At 39.1% G+C, this 25,194-nt stretch overlaps 1 protein-coding gene and 1 pseudogene across 1 annotated transcript in view; one reads left to right on the top strand and one right to left on the bottom strand.

The window, feature by feature from the left end:
* FSIP1 (fibrous sheath interacting protein 1) overlaps positions 1-25,194 on the bottom strand; it is a 213,529-nt gene that overhangs the window by 79,379 nt on the left and 108,956 nt on the right. The gene's annotated exons all lie outside the window — the stretch shown is intronic.
* On the top strand, positions 13,416-14,404 carry LOC116749090 (annotated as a pseudogene).

Genomic DNA, 25,194 nt, shown 5'->3' with positions numbered 1-25,194 from the left:
CGCTGAGCCTGCGCGTCCGGAGCTGGTGCTCCGCAACGGGAGAGGCCACAACAGTGAGACCACACACAAAAAAAACTTTACATAGATAGCAGTGATATGAAAGGAAAAGTTCACTCTAAACCCCTAAATATATGACCACTGAATTAGACAGGCAGAGAGGCCCAAAGGTCCCTGCATTCACTGTCCAGCATTTATTCATTCAAATATTATTTACTGAGCACCTACCACGTGCCAATCAATGTTTGGATGAGTAAATCTATTCCAATAGTGATTAATTACCTCGTTTGGTGAACAGAAGTAGGAATTCAGAAAACAAACTTGGCCCCAAAACACATAAAAATGGCAGAAAATGTACTTCCATATATTAGGAGTAAATTAAAGAACGAAGTATTGGATATAAACTAAAGAGTAGCGATTATTACTCTGTTAATGATGTACAAAAGAATACTGAAGAAAGGTCAATTGATCAACTGGTTGAACTGGAATGTTGAACCCAACTTCTTTCATAGGCAGAAACAGCCGCTATCTTAGGCTGTTTAACTGGAAATCCTAATAGGATTGCCATGTTATACTGCATTTTATTCTATGTTACCAATAACTTAAATACACTATAAATGCTGAATATTGAGGGATGCCATAGAAATTCTCAGGAGTCACAAACTTCTAAATGTATTGTAAGCACATTTGCAACCTTTTTATAAACAGAATCTGAGAGTTATGATATTATTTTTCATTTTCGAATTCAGTCATATTCTTTACTGAATTCAAAACCAAGCCACATACACACTACTTGAGCAAAAGGTAGGCTACAAAAATAACACTTTGACAAACTGACAGAAAAATGTTACCTCCTGCAGAGAAACAGAGGTGTTGAAACAAATCAGGTTGATTCTAGTTTTTATTCATGTTTAATCATTTACAGGACATACTTCATTTGCAATGAAAACACTTGTTCATCAAGTTGAAAGATGAATGATGACTGCTTCTTGAGCATTTTAATATTAACTGGATCAAGGTAGGGAACTAGCAAAAGGGCAAAAAATAAAATGTAACAATTCTTCCTAAAACTTTGTGTCACTTTTCTGGTGTGCTAGAGAAGGAAAGAGTTTTAAGTGGAAATTTTTATCCTTTTATGCTTTCGTTAATTATGATTAATTAAATACTTAGTAAAACTAGAAAAGCAAACTAACGTTTTAAGTTGAATTTCTTTTTCAAAAAATAGGCTGTCAGTATGGAATGAAGGAATCAGGGCTTCATTCTGTAAAGACTATGTTAATGCTTCACTTGGTTGTGTTTAAAGAACCCGAAGGCTCCTGCAGACTGCTTTCCTTCTATGCTGCTACCCTAGTCCTGGGCATAACCACCAAATTTTAGTGCCACCCCCATAAAAGCCAAGGGAGTAAGTTTATTTTTCCCAAGGTTCAACAGAGATCTCTTGTGCTTAGTGTGAGGGCAGTGGATTCCTGCATTAATGCATATTTTTATGAAGCTCTCACTTTATTTCAGCATGCTACAGATATTTTCCAAAGGCTTTTATAAACCCTCTAGTTTTCTGAGTTAAAAATCCAAAATACTGCCATGAAGGTCACATATCTAAATATTCTTACCCGAAGTGGATAATGCAAAATCTCTCAAACCTACCAATCCCAGCATTAACTCATTTTAGATTGAATTTTTAATAGAAAATGGTCAACTAGCCTCCAAAGTTTCCAAAGCCTCTCTTGCCTCGGGAGGGGCTGGCTTCCCCCAAATGGCACAGAGAATCCAACTATCACCCACTCAGCAGATCCCGCTAAGTTCTGGGCTCCACACACTTTCAAGTCAGAATCCAGAAAATGGGATATAAAGATTCTCCGGGAAACAGCACCTGCATAGGCAGTGGATATGAGTGTGGGTTTTGGAGTCAAGAAGATCATGGGTGGCTCCTGGTTTTGAAAATTACTAACTGCATGACACTGGGCTAGTTACTCTCCAAGCCCCAACTTCCTCATGTTAAGATGAAGGTGAAAGATCTGCTTTGGGGGATTGGGTGAGAATCTAGTGAGGGTAAGGCATTCAGTACAGTGGCTGCTGCAGAGATGCTCGGTACGGGAGCAGTCGCTGTTAATATCGTTCCCAGCATTGAGATAAGCCCGAACACCTCCATTTATCAGTGGTGCTTAGAAAGGGCCTGGCTGTAAGCCCCTGTCTCCAGAACTAGTTCAGACAGAATAGAAAAAAATCACTGGTTGAGAAGTAAAGACAAGGATATTTTGGCACTGTGGTTCTTTTCAGAACTTCGGGAATAAAACAACTGGCACTTTTAGCACACTTAAGGGAAAAACCAGACCAGTAGCTTGAAACTGCATCCACTCTCCTTGGAGATTCAAAAATTAATTATATATGATGGTGATATGACAATACTAATAGATGCAGTTTAACATCCACAAAGACCTTGGAGAAGATGGCACGCAAATTTTTCAGATAACTGATGCTCAGAGTGGTTATTAAATTTTCTAAAGACCACACAGCTGGAAAGAGAAGAGCCAAGGTTCAAATTCAGGTCTGTTTCATTCCAAATGTTCACAATCGCCATAATACATTCCAAGTATCCTCCCCATAAGCTACAAACCTCATACAGCAGCACCACATGATGAGATGGATGGGATGGGGGTAGGATGGAATTTCACAGCATATTTAATACAGAAGTGTGTGGCCTAAGAAACCAAAAGAAAAGAGTGAGGCCCTCTATACACTATAGAACATCGTGTACAAAGTGTCAACCTAAAATGAGGGCCATTTAATCATCGAGCAGTTTGGGGACTAAACAATGCAGAACACAGGATACTCATAGAACTTACCACTCTTTGGAGGTGTAGACCCTAAAGTACATATGAGTCCATGACATTAAGTCTCACAACCAAAAACTGCTCAAAAGGTCTCTAAAGAAGAGGAACTTAACCAATAACAATGAAGAATACTGGCATGTTTAAAAGACTCTTCTTACTAACCCAGGAATAAATGCAACAGTCTCATGAAGAAATGTCAATTTGTTATTTTAACCACAGAACTGTATTAATTATTATTCTTAGTTCATAACACATACACTTATCTTTCCTTAATGGTCCATTCATGATCTGCTTTGTATTTAATCATTTGTGGTTTTATGCATGTATTTGTATGTTTTAGATAATGTACCATACTCTCATGAACTTACCACCTGACATGAGAACTAGAACATTAACAACAATTTACATCTATCAAGTGATTTTCCCCATCCCACCTGGGTTAGCTGTTCTGCTAAGTCATGTACTTATCATTGACTTGTTTTTTTAATATGTAGTTTATCATATGTATACCTTAAAAGCATATTGTTTAGTTTTAGTTATTTTTAATTTTAACACATTAGAAGTTTAAAGGAGGAAAACTGGTATATCAATAGATTCAGAAAAGCTCTTGGTAAAATTTGATGTAAATTTGATAAAAACTCTAAGTTAATTAGGAATAGAGAATGGAATATCCTTAACCTGATTTAATTTTTTAAACCCTATAATACACATCACACTTAATGGAAAACATGAAAAGCATGGCCTTTAAGATCAAGGACAAGAAAAGAATGCCCATTATTGTAACTTCTAGTCAACATTGTCATGGAGTTCCTAAACAGTACAAGGAAAAAAGGCAAAACGAATGGAAAAGAGGAGATAAAAATGTCAACTATGACGTATACATAAAAATCCCAAAAGAATCTACAAATAACATTATTTTTTCAAAGAGAGTTTAGCAAGATGGCTGGATATAAGATCAACATACAAAATCTAATCACACTTCTGTACACCAACAATAAACTACTAAAACATAATTTAGAAGACATGATTTATAATTAGCATTAAAAATGTCAAGTAACTAGGAATAAACAGATGCCAGATTCAAACACGGGAATGTTTTAAACTTTATTGGGAGACATTAAACAATACCTAAATAGATTGAGAGATATACCAGGTTCCTAATTAGGAAGACCTAATATCATAAAGATGACATTCTCTCCAAATTGACCTAAAAATTCAATACAATGCTAATTAAAATCCTAAGAAGGTTCTTCATGGATCTTTAGAAGCTGATTTTAAAATTCTCATGGAAGAACAAAAACAGCCGACACACTTCTGAAACAGAAGAGCAAGGAGGGGAGTTGTGCCCTATCCAATATTAGGACTTCTTCTTAAGAGCCAATTAAAAGAACATGACTCCGGGCAGGGATAAACATATTGACCTATGGAATAGAAGAGAGCTCAGGAAAAAGTCTCACACACATATATGACTTTAATATATGACAGAGATGGTGAATTAGGTGATAAAAATGAAAACGGAACCTCTGCTTCACATCATATGAAAACTAATTCCCGATGGATCAGGACTAAATATCAGAAGCAAAATTTTTTTAATTTTAGTGGAAAATATTTTTTAGTTCTTTCTGACCTTGAAAGGAAAGGTTTTCTTTAAAAGACAGGGAAGTGTTCATTATAAAATATTAATAAATTTGACTCTGTTAAAATCAAGGATGTCTCACCATTAAAAGTCACCTTAGGAAAAGTGAAAAAAACAAGTTACAAACTGGGAGAGGATATCTCCCATCTATAAAATCACCAAAGGATTAGTATCAAGAATATATTAAAAACTCCAATAATAATAAGAAAAGCCCAGTCAATCCAATTTTTAAAACTAGGCAAAAGACATGGACAGGCATTTTTCAAAAGAAGGAATACATATGGCAATAAGTATTTGAATAAATACTTAACCTTAATAGTGATCAGAGAAATGCAAATGAAGACCATTATAAACTCACATACTGAGCAAAAATTTTAAAGTCTGATACTACCAAGTGTTTACAGAGAATATGGATAAACAAGATTTCTTAAGTATTGCTGGTAGGAATGTAAACTGCTACAACCACTTTGGAAGGCATGACTGTATTATCTTATAAAGCTGAACATTCAGATATCCTATGACTCAGGAATTCCACTCCAAAGTAGTAAAAACCAGAGGAATTCTTATATATGTGTAGCAGATGACACAGACAAGAATGTCCATGACCAGGGCTTTCATAGTAAAAAAAAAAAAAAAAAAAAGGTCTGGAAATAACCCAAATGTCTATTTACAAGAATATGTATTAAAAAATGTAGGTAGGGCTTCCCTGGTGGCGCAGTGGTTGGGAGTCCGCCTGCCGATGCAGGGGACGCGGGTTCGTGCCCCGGTCCGGGAGGATCCCGCGTACTGCGGAGTGGCTGGGCCCACGAGCCGTGGCCCGCTGAGCCTGCGCGTCCTGAACCTGTGCTCCGCAACGGGAGAGGCCACAGCAGTGAGAAGGCCCGCGTACCGCAAATAAATAAATAAATAAATAAATAAATAAATAAAAAAGGTAGGTACATTCCCACTGTGGAATGTTACACAGCCCTCAAAAAGAGTGCATTACTGATACATGCAAAAACATAATATTGCCTGAAAAATTTAAGTCCCAAGAGATTACCAATACCAAGATACCTTTTATCAAATATAAACTCAAATATAAAATTTAAGGATATATTAAACCAGGAATCCAAATAATAATCAAACTGAAACCCCTACCTCTCTAAAAACTTGTCCTAAAAGTACAAATCTTCAGAATTTCCATGGTGTAATATGAAATCTACTTCACTTATTTTATTTGCTAAATAGAAGTATGCACTTCATCAAGATCAGATGAAATACAATTGGATAAAACTATAAGTGTGCAGTGGTAGAAGTTATACCATCCCTCAGTATTTATTAAAATAGTTTGCTTTCCCATTTAAGGATGGAGATCATACGCACAGTCATAAAGACAGTCTTGGAGAATTCCAGTGGACCAGAAAAACATTAGCTATATTACTGTGAAAAAGTATGTTTTGGAAAACATCTCAGTCACATAATTTATCTTGCCACACTTGGTACAGTGTCCACCTGGAGCCATTTTTGAGTGAATGGAGAAGGCCATACATTTGTTCAAAGATCAGTGTTGAGCCCTGTAAGGAAATCTCTTTAGCTCCTAAATTAGAAGCCAGAGGAGCTTGGCAGCCTTCACATGTGGGAAATCTATCGAGTGGTGAACAGGATAATTATTCCCAAGGACTGTGTGTTCTGGACATGGGAGTGCAGCTCAGTGCTCCATGAAAACCACATTTGGACTCCCAACTCAGACAACACTGAAACCACGGGGGTTTTCCCCTCCTTAATGTCACTAGTCTATTCTGATGACAAATAATTGCCTTTGACTGCCAGGTATTTAATATACTAGTTATATGAATATAACCCATCAACTTACTGTCCTGAAAACTGGGAAATCTGCTGTTTTTGTCCTGAATTATTAAGGCAGTGCTTAAAAGGTATTAGAGAATCTGCAAATTAAATATAATAGCATTACCATGAGTTTTCACTACTAGAGGTATTTAGGTTCCACTCTTACATGCCTTGTCCATATTTATAAAGAATGCATATAAAATAAGGGTCTTTCTCCTTTGAAAAGGAGAGCAAAATCATAGTAAGATAGTTTTAAGCAAACGAGTCTTTATCAACCATTCCAAGTGTTAAGTGCAGTGTTCTACACTGTAGTGTCAGCTGCAGAAAGTACCAAGACACTGGAAGAACAAAGTAGGAAAGACCTTGTAAAGCTCTGGAAATGAGAACACAATACAAATGTAGACGAATGCCTTGTTAAAGAAATGAGGATACTGAAATGAATTAGGTTTTCTAAATCACTAATGTCAAAAATCATTAGGTATGTGATTCATGATATGTACTAATCAAAACACAAATATTTTATTTCCTATAAAGTATTCCATGATGCCCGAATTCAAAAGAACACACATACACATTCCAAAACTACTTGCATATACTGACAATGTTAGTGACATGTAAATTAATACAACCTCTCTGGAGAGCACGGACTTGAGCTTAATCATACCTATGTCTGTCCCCCAACTAGACTGTGAGTTGATAGCAGAGACTGTCTTATTCATTGTTGTATCCTGACAGCACCACATATTATTGGTGCTTAGAAAATATTTTCTGATTGAATGAATGAATTTGGCATTACGTATCAAGAGCCTTTAAAATTTTTTCATACCCTTTTAAGCCAGTAACTCTATTCCTAGGCATTTATCCTAGGGAAATCATGAGGGCTACAAAGATAAATATATGGGGATGTTTGCTGCAGCATTTTTTCTAATAGCACAACATCTAAATGTTCAACAAGGGAATTGGTAAAATGTGGTATATCACACAATGTATTGTGGTATTAGGCAGTTATTTAAAAGCATATTCACAAAGTATAATTATTGACAAGGGGAATTTTTACAATATAACATTATTTACACAGTATATATTGTATATTTATATATGATATATATTTTATATATATGCATACAAACACATTATGCACACACACTTAGATTCTAATTTATTATATAGGTATGGGTAATTTGTATACATTGAAAAAGAACTTGTAGAAAGAAAATACACTGAAATGTTAAAAGTACGTTTTACTAATAAATAAAACTTAGCAATATATTTAAAAGCTTACAAAAATAACTAAAACTGTTCTTTATAAATGAAATATAAATGTATTTATTTAATAATAAACATTCTTTTTGTGTGTGTGTTCCATCTGTAAGCTCTCCAACAACCACACAAAAAAGCATTTGGTATTTAGTCTTATATCAGAAACAAGACATTCATAAGGAACAGGAAAATATGTAAATATAGTTTAAACACCACAAGAGCAACTCCACCAAAATGAGCACATGCTTTAAAAATAGTCGTGCAAATAAAATATCTCATTGGAAAGGTAAATATTAGTGAATATTTTGTTTAAAATACAGAAGCATTCATATGTCAAGTAATGATAACAGTGAAACACACATTACAAAAATACTTTTAAAACTTTTAAAATAATAAATATAGTTGTTTCCAAATTTTGCTTTCTAAAAATAAAATTCTGCTACCAAGTATTACCAAGGGTGTGGGATTTTCTTTCGTTAATGCTGTTTTATGTTATCACTATGTAAAGTCAATGACAGTAACAGAATTCTGGACTCATCCAATGGAAACGCTGCATCCCTACAGGAAGGCAACATGAAATCACAAAGCCCGAGTCTGCCTCCCTGTAAAATCTGTCCACACCAAGCCCTAAAAGCAGCTAATGTTAAACAGTAGAAACCAGATTCACTGATTGACTGATCAAAAGGCTGTTAGGTTTTTCAATTCTTTGAGTATTGTTTTGTTGTTATCTTTTTTTTTTTTTTCAATCCAGGAAAAGTCTTCACTGCGAAGGTCTCAAAACAGAATCCAAAAGCAAGGGAGGATCTTGTCTGGATGTTGGGCTATTCAAAAACACAGGTTCATTCTTCAGCCGAGTTTACTAAGCTGTTTAATGTCTTTGAATCAGTTTTTTTCCTTGTTAATTAAAACAAGCTAAATCAATTTTCATGACGTTTTAGGAAGTTCTATAGGTTTTTAAGAAAGATGGAGAATAGTTCAGTGTAATTACTGCAGTAGCCCAGAGTCCTAACTAGGCTAAAAGCTAAGCAACCAAAAACCCTGAATATCTTAAATCCAGCTTTAGAAACCAAACAGATCTGGACAAATATTGTAAGTCCATGTACATTTTCCTGAACTGTTGCCCTGGCAAACTGACATGGGGAAAAGAATGTCTGCCCCAAGTAACATCCAAATTTTGGTCATAGTCTCAGCTACTATTCAGCTAAGACAATCATGAAGCCTCATTTAAAAATAAGAGTTCTGCTATATCTGAAATGACAGATGGAAGATACACGGGCCCTCCATATCTGCAGTTTCCACATCCATGGATTCAACCCATGCAGAACCCGTGGATATAGAGGGCTGACTGTACTACATCATTTTAAATAAGGGACTTGAGCATCCACAGATTTTGGTATCCATGGGGGGTCCTGGAACCAATTCCCCATGGATACCAAGGGACAACTGTATACAAGCATCAAGGTACAAAGAACCTGGTCCTTAGTAACTGTGGAACCACAGTCAGCCCTGGGCCTTCTATCTAGACATAATATGGGAAAGAAGTAAACTTCTATCTTGTTTGCACATAATTATTTAGAATTACTCTATTAAACAGCAATCAGTAATTAGTCAAAATATCACTAATACAGCAGCTAACATTTATTTAGCCTTTACTACGTACCAGACACTGTGCTAAGTGCTTTATATACAATCTTTCATTTGTTCATAACAACAACACTTTAAAACAAGTATTACTATCCCCAGAAAACCAGGCCTTATAGAGGAGAGATAACTTGCCTGCAGTCACTCAGCTACCAGGCCTTGAACACAGGCCTATCTAATGCCAACGCCATGGCCAAGCTGTTAACCGCCACCCCCTACACCTTAAATTTCATTTGCCCAGGGCTTCCCTGGTGGTGCAGTGGTTAAGAATCCACCTGCCAATGCAGGGGACACGGGTTCGAACCCTGGTCCAGGAATATCCCACATGCTGCGGAGCAACTAAGCCCGTGCGCCACAACTACTGAGCCTGTGCTCTAGAGCCCGTGAGCCACAACTACTGAGCCCGTGTGCCACAACTACTGAAGCCCACTCGCCTAGAGCCTGTGCTCCACAACAAGAAAAGCCACCGCGATGAGAAGCCCGCGCAATGAAGAGTAGCCTCCGCTTGCTGCAACTAGAGAAAGCCCGCGTGCAGCAACAAAGACCCAATGCAGCCAAAGACAAATAAATTAAACAAATAAAAATTTTTTTTAATTCCATTTTCTTGGTATGGCGAGCAACCATGACCCCTCCTACAAAGCATTCCTAGAATACTGAGTTGTATAATCCTCATATTTGACTAGCACATCTTCAAGACTGTGAAGACGAAGGAGGGGGAGGGGGAGGGGGAGGAGAGGGAGAAGAAGAAGAAGAAGGAAAAATATATATTTATCAGCATAGAAATGAGAAAAAGTTATATAGCCAAGATTCACAGAGGAAAAGAAGTTCCCACTGCCACTCCAATATAATACAACTTAAAGTCATGCCATAGAGCTATACACCAAATAGTTAACAGTTTGGGGTTTGCTTTTTGAGTTTTGTTTTTGTTTTGGAAGGAGGAGATTCTAGAAGACCTTTATTTGCTACATTGTATATTTCTATGATGTCTGAAGTTTTTATAACCAGTTAGCATTACTTTTATTATCTGAAAAGGCAGTGAAGATTTCTTAAAATATGTCCCAGGAATTTTCCTGTTTGGAATTTTATCATTTAAGAATATGTAATTGTCTAAGTTACAAAAAAAAAAAAAAAAGGCAAACTGCTAGGAAAATGTAATGATATGGATGAAGTGATCAAAGAAAAAGAAATCAGATTTCTAAAAATCTATTTCCAACTATATAATTCCAATATGGATATACAGTAACTTATAACACTAACTACAGCATAACAAGGGAAGAGAGTTAAGTAAAAAAAATTAGGCAAAAGAAAAATAAAGGTGAAAGAAATAAGATGAAAATGACAGTGTGCCAAATGCATAGGCTAAAAGTTCTGTAGCCTTGTTAGAAATGGGCTGTAGAATCTTTTTCTGAGCTTCCTAGAAGACAGGACAAAAGGAGCTCAGCATGTCAATCAGATGATAGAAATGAACCTATGAGAAGGAAACACAACTGATTTGGGGACCAGAACCTACTGAGATGCTTTCTCTGGTGAGACCATGGACAGAAGGTACTTTTTCACATAATGAATTATGTCTCCAAACACAGGTGGGATTTTTGAAATTTTGGGGCCCAGTTTCAAGTACAAAGGTTTAATAATTTTAAGGCCAAAATTTAAATAACTTAAAGCTGAAAGACATGCATATTATATAAAAGCTGAAATAAAATGGTCTCAATATGGTCGCTGAACTAGTTTCCAACCACCTTCTCCTTTATATAAATGATATATTGTCATTTACTTTCCATAATTTACTTTCTTTGCAGATACTAACATCTTAGATATTAGTGACCCATTTTTTAAATATGCAGCACTAAAATCATTATGGTCTGACATTTTTATATGCTTATAAAACATATTTTGTTCCAACTGTTTTTATTAGAAGAAATGTGGCCTGCTGAAAACCAAAACCTACATATTTTACTTTGAAAAAAAAAAAGGCAGCTGGAAATATAAAACCCCACACGTTTGCTTTTAACACTGCTTGGGAACTAAAACCTATAATGTGAATTTGACATCTATTAATGGTTTGCTCAAAGAAACTGAGACTATGTTTTAACAGAAAGCAGCACTCTGAGCTCACACCACAACCCATGGCATCCTCACTGCTTCCCAGGAAGGGGGCAAGCAGGGAGGCCATGCACTCCGAGGCTCCCTGGATGAGGGCTTGCTTTCACAGGGATCTCTGCATCGCTGTACTGTCTCCAGACTCAAGAATACAGAAACAAATTCTTTGGAATTTAGCCCCCAGGGAGGCAAGCAAATTATGCTAACCACATGCAAACATTTATATTACTCTCTGGTTTGTTTCCATGACCTTCCAAAATAAATTGCAATTTACAATCAGATCTTAGAGGACTACATATGACAAGACATCCATATTGTTTTCTTGCCTCATGAAAGGACCAAATTAGTGAAAACAATTACTTAATATCATTTAAATTTGAATACTCTAATCACAGATGTGTTTATATTAAAATAAATGTTTGTTTCTTAAAATACAATTTATCCCCAAACTCTTCTGCTATAAATTAAATACGCCAAGCACAGATGGAGGAAGTAGATGCCTAGAAGTGGCCAATAGATAAAAGGTCCTGGTAGAGTACAGGCAAGGAAAAAGAACAAAACCAAATATATGTACATAGATGGGGGTAGAAGTAAAGTACATAAGCAGCAGAGGCATGGTTGCTCACTGGGTGGGTTCTCAGGGAGCAGGTCAACAGAAGTTAATCGGGTGGTTAACGGCCCAAATAGCCAGCTGATTTCCAGTATAAATATCAGCCCAAACACAAGTCTACATGTTCTCTGCTAGTCGATCCCTTATTAGACATCTCCAGCTGGAACTTCAAAACTTGACGTGAACCTCAACCAAGTAGGTTTATCATGGGAACGCAAGACTAGTTCAATAGGCGAAAACCAACCAATGTAATCTACCAGAGTAGCAGTCTACTGGAAAAATGATAAAAATAATAATAACAATCACATCAATTGATATAGAAAAGCATTTGAAAAATTTAACATCCATTCTTGATTTTAAAACTCTCTCAGCAAAGCAGGAACAAAAGGGAACTTCTTCAACCAGATAAAACCTGCAGCTAAAATCACACTTAATGGTAAAAGATTGAATGCTTTCATCCCAAAATTAAAAACAAAGCAGAAATGTCCACTCTCACCACCCCTATTCAGAACTGTACTGGAAGTTCTTGCCAGTGTAAGAAAAAAAGGCAAGAAGAAGAAATAAAAGGTATACAAGATTGGAAATTAAAAAATAAAACTATTCCTATTCACAGACAAGATGACTAACTATGGAGAAAGCCCCATGGTACCAGGAAGGAAACAAAAAAACCCACCTGGAACTAATAAGTGATTTTTAGCAAGTTCACCAGATAAAAGTCAACACACAAAAATTAATCATATTTATATATATACTAGCATGGTACAACTAGATCCCAAAAAACGTACCATTTATAATAGTTCCAAAAAACTAAATACTTAAGTATAAATCTAAAAATGTATGTATAGGATCTATATACTGAAACCACAAAATGCTGCTGAAAGAAATCAAAGAAGACTTAAATAGAAAGGTGTACCATGTTGATGGATTGGAAGATTCAACATAATAAAGATGTCTGTTCTCACCAAACTTATCTATAAATTTGTGCAACCTCAATCAAAATCCTAGCATGATTCTTTATACATATAGACAAGCTGATTCTAAAATTTATATGAAAAGACAAAAAAGAACTAGGATAGCCAAAATAATTTTTATAAAAGAAAAATAAAATTAGGGAAATCACATGACCTGATTTGAAGACTTACCATAAAGCTGCAGTAATGAAGACAGCGCAGTACTGGCAAAGGGATAGACACAATAGAGCAACAGAACAGAATAAAGAGTCCAGTAATAGATCCACACATATATGGCCAGGTTATATTTGAAAAGAGTGTAAAAATAATTCAATGGAAAAAAACCAGTCCTCAGCAAATGGTGTTGGAACAAATGGACATCCATATGCAAAAACAAAAGAACGTTGACCTAAACCTTATATCTTTTATAAAATTTAACTCAAGGTCTATGGTTCGCCCCATAGCGGCCAGCTGCCCCGGACCAAGCTCAAGTGTACGGCGCCGCAGGAACCGGCTCCAAGGCCCCAATAACAGGCCTCCCCCGCAGCTCCAGACACGGGGTGAGGCTCATACCATCCGAACTGTGGAAGGAATTTCGGTGGTAGGAGTCTCTGCGATTGTAGGGTCTCCTCTGGTCTGAGAATGGCTACCCCTCGATATGAGCCAGTGGCTGAGATTGGTGTTGGTGCCTATGGGACAGTGTATAAGGCCCATGATCCCCACAGTGGCTACTCTGTGGCCCTCAAGAGTGTAAGAATCCCCAGTGGAGGAGGTGCTGGAGGGGGCCTTCCCATCAGCACAGTTCATGGGGTGGCTTATTGCGGCGGCTGGAGGCTTTTGAGCATCCCAATGTTGTCTGACTGATGGACATCTGTGCCACAGCCTGAACTGACTGGGAGACCAAAGTGACCCTGGTGTTTGAGCATGTGGACCAAGACCTAAGGACATATCTGGACAAGGCACCCCCACCAGGCTTGCCACTGGAGACCATCAAGGATCTGATGCACCAGTTTCTAAGAGGCCTAGATTTCCTTCATGCCAACTGCATCATTCACCAAGACCTGAAGCCAGAGAACATTCTGGTGACAAGTGGTGGAACAGTCAAGCTGGCTGACTTTGGCCTGGCCAGAATCTATAGCTACCAGATGGCACTTACACCTGTGGTTGTTACACTCTGGTACCGTGCTCCAGAAGTTCTTTTGCAGTCTATGTATGCAACCCTGTGGACATGTGGAGCGTTGGCTGTATCTCCACAGAGATGGTTCATCGAAAGCCTCTCTTCTGTGGAAACTCTAAAGCTGACCAGTTAGGCAAAATCTTTGACCTGACTGGACTGCCCCCAGAGGATGACTGGCCCCGAGATGTATCTCTAGCCCCAGGAGGCTTTTCCCTCAGAGGGCCCCGCGCAGTGCAGTTGGTGGTACCTGAGATGGAGGAGTCTGGAGCACAGCTGCTGCTGGAGATGCTGACTTTTAACCCACACAAGTGAATCTCTGCCTTCCGAGCCCCACAGCACTCTCATCTACATAAGGCAGAAGGTAACCCAGAGTGAGCCACGGAATAGCTGCAACAGAACCAAGAGAAGAGAAGCCAACATTCCCTTCCTTTGAACATTTGAGTGGAGAGCCCCCCACTAAGAAGGCCACCTCTGCCTTCATCTCTGAGGCTATGGAGACTCCCCCAACTTTTTACGAGAATATTTTGCTGCCTTAATGATATTCCCCTCCGACCCCTCCTTTTGAGGCTTATCCTTCTCCTGCCCCCTCTGTGTCCTTACACCAAGGGGTATGTCGCTTGTTCTTCCCCTTCCCTATACCTTGATATTGGGATCCTTTTTTATACAGGAAAAACAACGAAACAAAACAAAACAAAATTAACTCAAAATGGATCACATATCTAGTGTTAAAATGTAAAACTATAAAAATTTTAAAAGAAAATCTTCATGACCCGGGGTTAGGCAAAGATTTCTAGACATGACACCAAAAGAAGAAAATGATAAATTAAAACTACCTCAAAATTAAAATTTTCTCCTCTGCAAAAGACACTGTTAAGAGAATGAAAAGACAAACCAACAAAGTGGAAGAAAATATTTTGCAAAAAAGATAAATCAGTCTTTTATCTGATAATGGACTTGGAAACAGAATATTTAAAGAACTCTCAAACCTCAACAGTAAGAAAATAAACAGCCCAACTTAAAAAAAAGGGCAAAAGACAAACATTTCACCAAAGGGGATGTATACATGGCAAACAGGCTCATGAAAATACATTCAACATCATTAGCCACAGGAAAATGCAAATTAAAACAATGATGACATACCACTACACACCTACTAGAATAGCCAAAATTTTAAATTCTAACAATGCCAAGTACTGGAAAGACTATGGAACAATTCAAACAATCATATATGACTGAAGGGAAATGCAAAATGTATAGCCACTGTGGAAAACAGTTTTTGCAGTTTCTTTTAAAGGTAAACATATACTTACCAAACAACTCAGCAATTCACTTTTGAGCATTTATCTCAGAGAAATGAAAATTGATGTTCACACCAAAACCTGGATACAAACTTTATAACAGTTCTATTCATTACTGCCAAAAATTGCAAACAGCCCAAATATCCTTCAACAGATAAATGGACAAACTATGGTACATCCATACAATGGAAAACTATTCAATGTATTTCATACAATGGAATATAGCAATAAAAGGGAAAGAACATGCAACTTGAATGAATTTCAAAGGCATTATGCTGCGCGAAAGAAACCAGACACAAGAGTATATGCCACATTATTCCATTTATACGATGTTCTCCTACAGATGTGGGAAGAGTGTAACTACAAAGGGATAGCATGGAGAGTTTGGGGAAGCAATGGAACTGTTCTGTATTCTTACATGTGTTAAAATTCATGGGACCTTACGCCAAAAAAGTCCATTTTTCTGTATGTTAATTTAAACTTTAAAAAATGTAAATATCTTTGAGATAATTTAATATTAAGGAATTATTCTTAATTTTGTTAGGTGGATAATGGCATGGTGGTTATATTTCTAAAAAACCCTTATCAATTAGAGACTCATACTGAGTATTTATGGGTGAAATGACATGATGTCTTGGATTTGCTTTAAAATAACTCCTACAGGCACAGGGTCAGGAAGGGGGTCATAGATATGATAAATGTTGAAGCTGAGGATGGGTAATGGGTACCTGGGTTTTCATTAGACTCCTCTGACTATGCTGTTGTATGTGTTTGAAAATTTTCACAGTCAATGGTTTTTGCTGTTGTTGTTGTTTTTTGCGGTACGCGGGCCTCTCACTGCTGTGGTCTCTCCCATTGAGGAGCACAGGCTCCGGACGCGCAGGCTCAGCAGCCATGGCTCACGGGCCCAGCCGCTCCGCGGCATGTGGGATCCTCTCGGACCGGGGCACGAACCCATGTCCCCTGCATCGGCAGGCGGACTCTCAACCACTGCGCCACCAGGGAAGCCCCACTCAATGGTTTTTTAACATAAAAAATTTTTAAAGTTGAGCATGAGGAATCCAGAGAGCACACTGAGGCACGTGGGGGAAATTATTTAAAAGGCTGGAGAACAAAAACTACAGCAGTGATTCTTGTCTGCCTCCCTCCCCATTGGATTCCCCAGTGCCAAGCACAGTGCCTAGCACATAGGACATAGTCCATAAATCGGTGCTCAATGAATGAAAAATGAATGATGAGCAAACAAGGGGAGAGCTTACTTTTTGTCCTTAGCCCTATAGAAGGACACAGCATCAAGAATCATAGTTCTTTGTATTTAATTTTTGATAGTTTGATTAATATGTGTCTTGGCATATTTCTCCTTGGATTTATCCTGTATGGGACTCTCCGTGCTTCCTGGACTTGATTAACTATTTCCTTTCCCATATTAGGGAAGTTTTCAACTATAATCTCTTCAAATATTTTCTCAGTCCCTTTCTTTTTCTCTTCTTCTTCTGGGACCCCTATAATTCGAATGTTGGTGCGTTTAATGTTGTCCAAGAGGTCTCTAGACTGTCCTCAATTCTTTTCACTCTTTTTTCTTTATTCTGCTCTGTGAAAGTTATTTCCACTATTTTATCCTCCAGGTCACTTATCCGTTCTTCTGCCTCAGTTATTCTGCTATTGATCCTTTCTAGAGAATTTTTAATTTCATTTATTGTGTTGTTCATCACTGTTTGTTTGCTCTTTAGTTCTTCTAGGTCCTTGTTAAACGTTTCTTGTATTTTCTCCGTTCTATTTCCAAGATTTTGGATCACCTTTACTATCATTATTCTGAATTCTTTTTCAGGTAGACTGCCTAATTCCTCTTCATTTGTTAGGTCTGCTGGATTTTTACCTTGCTCCTTCATCTGCTGTATTTTTCACCGTCCTCTCATTTTTCTTAACTTACTGTGTTTGGGGTCTCCTTTTCGCAGGCTGCAGGTTCATAGTTCCTGTTGTTTTTGGTGTCTGCCCCCAGTGGGTAAGGTTGGTTCAATGGATTGTGTAGGCTTCCTGGTGGAGGGGACTAGTGCCTGTGTTCTGGTGGATGAGGCTGGATCTTGTCTTTCTGGTGGGCAGGTCCACATCTGGTGGTGTGTTTTGGGGTGTCTGTGGCCTTACTATGATTTTAGGCAGCTTCTCTGCTAATGGGTGGGGTTATGTTCCTGTCTTGCTAGTTGTTTGGCATGGGGTGTCCAGCACTGAAGCTTGCTTGTCGTTGAGTAGAGCTGGGTCTTGGCGTTGAGATCGAGATTTCTGGAAGATTTTCGTTGTTTGATATTATGTAGAGCAGGGAGGTCTCTTGTGGACCAATGTCCTGAACTTGGCTCTCCCACCTCAGAGGCACAGCCCTGACACCTGGCTGGAGCACCAAGAGCCTGTCATCCACACAGCTCAGAATAAAAGGGAGAAAAGAAAGAAAGAAAGAAAGAAAGAGAGAGAGAGAGAGAGAGAGAGAGGGAGGGAGGGAGGGAGGGAGGGAGAGAGAGGGAGGGAGGGAGAGAGGGAGGGAGGGAGGGAGGGAGGAGATAAAATAAAATAAAGTTATTAAAAATAATTATTAAAATTTTAATTAAAAAAAATAAAGAAAGAAAAGAGCAACCAAACCAAAAACAAATCCACCAATGATAACAAGCGCTAAAAACTATACAAAACAAAAAAGGACAGACAGAACCCTAGGATAAATGGTGAAAGCAAAGCTATACAGACAAAATCACACACAGAAGCATACACATACCACTCACAAATAGAGAAAAAGGGGAAAAATATATATATATCTTTGCTCCCAAAGTCCACCTCCTCAATTTGGGATGATATTCCCAAATTGGAATATCATTCCAAATTGAGGAATTGTGGAATATTCAGGTATTCCACAGATACAGGTACATCAAGTTGATTGTGAAGACTTACTCCGTTGCTCCTGAGGCTGCTGGGAGAGGTTTCCCTTTCTCTTCTTTCTTTGCACAGCTCCTGGGGTTCAGCTTTGGATTTGGCCCTGCCTCTGCATGTAGGTCGCCGGAGGGCATCTGTTCTTCACTCAGACTGGACGGGGTTAAAGGAGCAGCTGATTCAGGGGCTCTGGCTCACTCAGGCTGGGGGGGGACGGAGGGGCATGGAGTACGGGGTGATCCTGCGGCAGCAGAGGCCGGAGTGACGATGCATCAGCCTGAGGCGTGCCATGCATTCTCCCGGGGAAGTTGTCCTTGTATTTCAGGACCCTGGCAGTGGTGGGCTGCACAGGCTCCCGGAAGGGGAGGTGTGGATAGTGACCTGTGCTTGCACACAGGATTCTTGGTGGTTGCAGCAGCAGCCTTAGCATCTCATGCCTGTCTCTGGGGTCCACACTGATAGCCGCAGCTCACGCCCGTCTCTGGAGCTCCTTTAAGCGGCGCTCTTAATCCCCTCTCCTCACACACCAGGAAACAAAGAGGCAAGAAAAAGTCTCTTGCCTCTTCTGCAGCTCCAGACTTTTTCCTGAACTCCCTCCCGGCTAGCTGTGGTGCACTAGCCCCTTCAGGCCATGTTCTCACAGCCAACCCCAGTCCTCTCCCTGGGATCCAACCTCCGAAGCCAGAGCCTCAGCTCCCAGCCCCACCCCACCCCCACCTGTCCCAGCGGGGGAGCAGACAAGCCTCTCAGGCTGGTGAGTGCTGGTCGGCACCAATCCTCTGTGCGGGGAATCTCTCTGCTTTGTCCTCTGCACCCCAGTTGCTACGCTCTCCTCCATGGTTCCGAAGCTTCCCCTGTCCACCACCCGCAGTCTCCACCTGCAAAGCGGCTTCCTGGTGTGTGGAAACCTTCCCTCCTTCACAGCTCCCTCCCACTGATGCAGAAAATTATAAGACACTGATGAAAGAAATTAAAGATGATACAAACAGATGGAGAGATATACCATGTTCTTGGATTGGAAGAATCAACATTGTGAAAATGACTCTACTAACCAAAGCAATCTACAGATTCAATGAAATCCCAATCGAACTATCACTGGCATCTTTCACAGAACTAGAACAAAAAATTTCACAATTTGTAGGGAAACACAAAAGACCCTGAATAGCCAAAGCAATCTTGAGAAAGAAAAACCAAGCTGGAGGAATCAGGCTCCTTGACTTCAGACTATACTACACAGCTATAGTAATCAAGACAGTATGGTACTGGCACAAAAATAGAAATATAGATCAATGGAACAGGATAGAAAGCCCAGAGATAAACCCACGCACATATGGTCACCTTATCTTTGATAAAGGAGGCAAGAATATACAGTGGAGAAAAGACAGCCTCTTCAATAAGTGGTGCTGGGAAAACTTGACAGCTACATGTAAAAGAATGAAATTAGAACACTCCCTAACACCATATGCAAAAATAAACTCAAAATGGATTAAAAACCTAAATGTAAAGCCAGACACTATCAAACTCTTAGAGGAGAACATAGGCAGAACACTCTATGACATAAATCACAGGAAGATCCTTTTTGACCCATCTCCTAGAGAAATGGAAATAAAAACCAAAATTAAAAAATGGCACCTAATAAAACTTAAAAGCTTTTGCACAGCAAAGGAACACTTAAACAAGGCAATAAGACAACCCTCAGAATGGGAGAAAATATTTGCAAATGAAGCAACGGACAAAGGATTAATCTCCAAAACATACAAGCAACTCATGCAGCTCAATATCAAAAACACAAACAACCCAATCCAAAAACGGGCAGAAGACCTAAATAGACATTTCTCCAAAGAAGATATACAGATTGCCAACAAACACATGAAAGGATGCTCAACATCACTAATCATTAGAGAAATGCAAATCAAAACTACAATGAGGGGCTTCCCTGGTGGTGCAGTGGTTGAGAGTCCGCCTGCCAATGCAGGGGACATGGGTTCGTGCCCTGGTCCGGGAAGATCCCACATGCTGCAGAGTGGCTGGGCGCGTGAGCCATGGCCGCTGAGCCTGCGCGTCTAGAGCCTGTGCTCCACAACGGGAGAGGCCACAACAGTTAGAGGTCCTCGTACAGCAAAAAAAGAAAAAAAAACTACAATGAGATATCAGCTCACACCAGTCAAAATGGCCATCATCAAAAAGTCTATAATAAACAATAAATGCTGGAGAGGGTGTGGAGAAAAGGGAACCCTCTTGCACTGTTGGTGGGAATGTAAATTGATACAGCCACTGTAGAGAACAGTATGGAGGTTCCTTAAAAAACTAAAAATAGAACTACCATACAAACCAGCAATCCCACTACTGGGCATATACCCTAAGAAAACCATAATTCAAAAAGAGTCATGTACCACAATGCTCAATGCAGCACTATTTACAATAGCCAGGACATGGAAGCAACCTAAGTGTCCATCGACAGATGAATGGATAAAGAAGATGTGGCACATATATACAATGGAATATTACTGAGCCATAAAAAGAAACGAAATTGGGTTATTTGTAGAGACATGGATGGACCTAGAGTCTGTCATACAGAATGAAGTAAGTCAGAAAGAGAAAAACAAATACCATCTGTTAACACATATATATGGAATCTAAAAAAAAAAGGTCATGAAGAACCTAGGGGCAGGACGGGAATAAAGACACAGACCTACTAGAGAATGGACTTGAGGACACAGGGAGGGGGAAGGGTAAGCTGGGACAAAGTGAGAGAGTGGCATAGACATATATACACTACCCAATGTAAAATAGATAGCTAGTGGGAAGCAGCCGTATAGCACAGGGAGATCAGCTCGGTGCTTTGTGACCACATAGAGGGGTGGGATAGGGAGGGTAGGAGGGAGAAAGATGCAAGAGGGAAAAGATATGGGGATTTATGTATATGTATAACTGATTCACTTTGTTATAAAGCAGAAACTAACACACCATTATAAAGCAATTATACTCCAATAAAGCTGTTAAAAAAATCATAATTCTCCACAACTGAAATCTGAATAGGAAAAACTGGCTTCAGATCTTTTTTTTTTTGAAGTGTTCAAAACTCAGTTCTATTCCTATTTCCTCCCTTTCTAAAATATCCTAGCTCATACTGGTTTGTCTTTTGTGAACCATTCTAGTAAAAGGTCCTATCAATTTCCTACTTGATCAAATACAGCGTTGAAGTGTCCTCTTGTGTATGATGCCTATGCTTTGGCTTCCTCACCAGATGATGAGATGAGAACACCTGATGTGGACTGAGTCCCCATATATCCAGGCACTGTCCTAAGAACTTTCCATTCAACCCTACAAGGTCAGCTCTTACTATTTCCACTCAAAGAGGAGGAAACTGAGGCAGAGAGAGGTCAAGTAACTTCTCAAAAGTCACACTACTAGTAAGGGGCAGAGCAGGGACTCAAACACAGACTATTTGGCTCCACACTTGTCTCAATACTGCCTCTTACTAGGACCTTGAGAATACAGACTCCATCATACGTACTTTTGTATTCTTCTCAGCAATGACCCCCATGCAGTAGACATTTTACAATCTAAGTGACTGGTGTGTTATCTGGGCTGTCTTTGCAAATCTCAGAGAGCATCTTTCAGGAAGTTTTTAGCTAAAGTCTACATTGGTCTGAAAAGCTCTCCTGTTCTTTCTTTAATGTTTTATTTAATTCCACTATGAAAATTTCCTTGACCAAAAAAAACTTCATGTGTAATAAAGACAAAATGTTAGTACCTAATCAGATGTTAAGATTCTTTGTGCAAATACTGCCCAAAATAGATACCAAAACAATACTAATAAAGTAAAAATCATCCTGAGAAAATTTATTTTATAACCCAGTAAAACTCCTTTACTGCAAACGTTCCTCCCCAACCCCTAACTCCCTCTCTGCGTCATACACACGAACAGAGGAACTTTCAAAGATTACTCGTCACTGAGGAGATAAAATACACCTCTGGGAATTTTGACCATTCTTAAGATCTCTATCACTAGCACTTTGTTTTGAAAAACTTCAATATTTGACATGATTCTGGATTACCTGCGGTTTAAGGGTAAAGAAAAGAAATCAGTACAGTCAACTGTCTATTAGTACAGGCTATCTTTCTAATGAGGTGTCTGCTTGCTGAACACAGCTAATCTGAAAAAAAAATTTAAAAGATGAGTTTTCCCATTGATCTTTTTCTTCTATGGAATTATTCTAAAGACAGATTAATCCTAAAAGAAGAAGAAAGACTTTTAATGAAATTTCACTGCACCTGGCCATCAACCAGACTTCGGTTAGGTCCCACAATACACTCCAGACACACTACATGTCTTCTGTATGTTCACATGTGAGATCATTTCAACGAAATGGTAAAAAATCACGAAGCTATGATTTTCAAGTATAACTCAAATCTTGCTGGCATAGTTAGTTAACACTAGCAAAAAGGATAACAAAAACCATCCAGCTAATAAAAGTTATTTTAAATAATGAATTTGGAGCAGGATAATTTTAGTGACCATAAAACAAAGGGAAAAACATTATCCTATCAAGACAACAATATGCTAATCGATTCACCACTGACATCGTAAAGGGATTCTCAAGGAAACCCCAACTCGACTAAGCAACCCTCCACTGACTTCCAATTATCACTGGCAAGAAAGAGAATATAGACACGAGGATGTGACCACTAGGTGGCACCTCCACACCGTTTCTTTCATCTGAAAACCTTATTTCCTCCTTTATTATGGCTTTCCCAAAATATTAGCAGTGCAAAATACAAAACCAGGTGCCTCACTTCAATAAAGAACACAGACAAAGACAAATTTAGAAAGCACGTTTTTAATTAAAAATGCTTCCTGTAACTTTATACAGATAATGCTTTGGTTTACAGTCATCAGACTATCTCACCAAACCATAAATATGAATTAGTATTCTGTATCCCTCTCTCTTTGGTAATGCATCATTCCAACATCACAATATAGAATTGGGATGAATTTCTTTTCTTTTTTGTCATAAATACCTTTTAAGGCAAACTTCTGCATAAAAATCGCTGTGTGGGAGATTATTGGTTCAATATGGTGGAGTAGAAAGATGTGCACTCACTCCCTCTTGTGAGAGGACAAGAATCACAGCTAACTGCTGAAAAATCATCGACAGGAAGACACTGGAACTCACCAAAAACGATACCCCACATCCAAAGACGAAGAAGCCGCAATGAGACGGTAGGAGGGGCACAATCACAATAAAATCAAATCCCATAACTGGTGGGTGGGTGACTCACAGACTGGAGAACACTTATACCAGAGAAGTCCACCCACTGGAGTGAAGGTTCTGAGCCTCACGTCAGGCTTCCCAATCTGGGGGTCTGGCAACGAGAGGAGGAATTCCTACAGAATCAGACTTTGAAGGCTAGTGGGATTTGACTGCAGGACTTTGACAGGACTGGGGGAAACAGAGACTCCACTCTTGGAGGGCACACACAAAGTAGTGTGCTCATCAGGACACAGGGAAAGGAGCAGTGACCCCATAGGAGACCGAACCAGACCTACCTGCTAGTGTTGGACTGTCTCCTGCAGAGATGGGGGTGGCTGTGTGTCACCGTGAGGACAAGGACTCTGGCAGCAGAAGTTCTGGGAAGTACTCCTTGGCATGAGCCCTCCCAGAGTCTGCCATTAGCCCCACCAAAGAGCCCAGGTAGGCTCCACTGTTGGGCTGCCTCAGGCCAAACAACCAACAGGGAGGGAACCCAGCCCAACTCACCAGCAGACAAGCAGATTAAAGTTTTACTGAGCTCTGCCCACCACCAGTCCCTCCCATCAGGAAACTTGCACAAGCCTCTTAGATAGCCTCATCCACCAGAGGGCAGACAGCAGAACAAGAACTACAATCCTGCAGCCTGTGGGAAAAAAACCACATTCACAGAAAGACAGACAAGATGAAAGGGCAGAGGGCTATGTACCAGATGAAGGAACAAGATAAAACCCCAGAAAAACAACTAAATGAAATGGAGATAGGTAATCTTACAGAAAAAGAATTCAGAATAATGATAGTGAAGATGATCCAGGACCTCGGAAAAAGAATGGAGGCAAAGATTGAGAAGATGCAAGAAATGTTTAACAAAGACCTAGAAGAATTAAAGAACAAACAACTAGAAGAATCAAAGAACAAACAAACAGATGAACAATACAATAAATGAATTGAAAAATAAACTAGAAGGAATCAATAGTAGAATAACTGAGGCAGAAGAACATCTAAGTGACCTGGAAGACAGAATGGTGCAATTCTCTGCCACGGAACAGAATAAAGAAAAAAAAATGAAAAGAAATGAAGACAGCATAAGAGACCTCTGGTACAACATTAAACATAACAACATTCGAATTATAGGGGTCCTAGAAGAAGAAGAGAAAAAGAAAGGGACTGAGACAATATTTGAAGAGATTATAGTTGAAAACTTTCCTACCATGTGAAAGGAAATAGCCACCCAAGTCCTGGAAGCGCAGACAGTCCCAGGCAGGATAAATCCAAGGACAAACATGCCAAGACACATAGTAATCAAACTGGCAAAAATTAAAGAAAAATTATTGAAAGCAGCAAGGGAAAAACAACAAATAACATACAAGGGAACTCCCTTAAGGTTAACAGCTGAGTTCTGAGCAAAAACTCTACAAGCCAGAAGGGAGTGGCATGATATGGAGTGATGAAAGGGAAGAACCTACAACCAAGATTACTCCAGCCGGCAAGGATCTCATTCGGATTTGATGGAGAAATCAAAAGCTTTACAGACAATCAAAAGCTAAGAGAATTCAGCACCACCAAACCAGCTCTACAACAAATGCTAAAGGAACTTCTCTAAGTGGAAAAAACAAGAGAAGAAAAGGACCTACAAAAACAAACCCAAAACAATTAAGAAAATGGTCATAGGAACATACATATCGATAATTACCTTAAATGT

Source organism: Phocoena sinus, chromosome 2 (assembly GCF_008692025.1).
Source record: "Phocoena sinus isolate mPhoSin1 chromosome 2, mPhoSin1.pri, whole genome shotgun sequence".
Classification (NCBI taxonomy): Eukaryota; Metazoa; Chordata; class Mammalia; order Artiodactyla; family Phocoenidae; genus Phocoena; species Phocoena sinus.
This window is presented reverse-complemented; position numbering and strand designations above follow the sequence as displayed.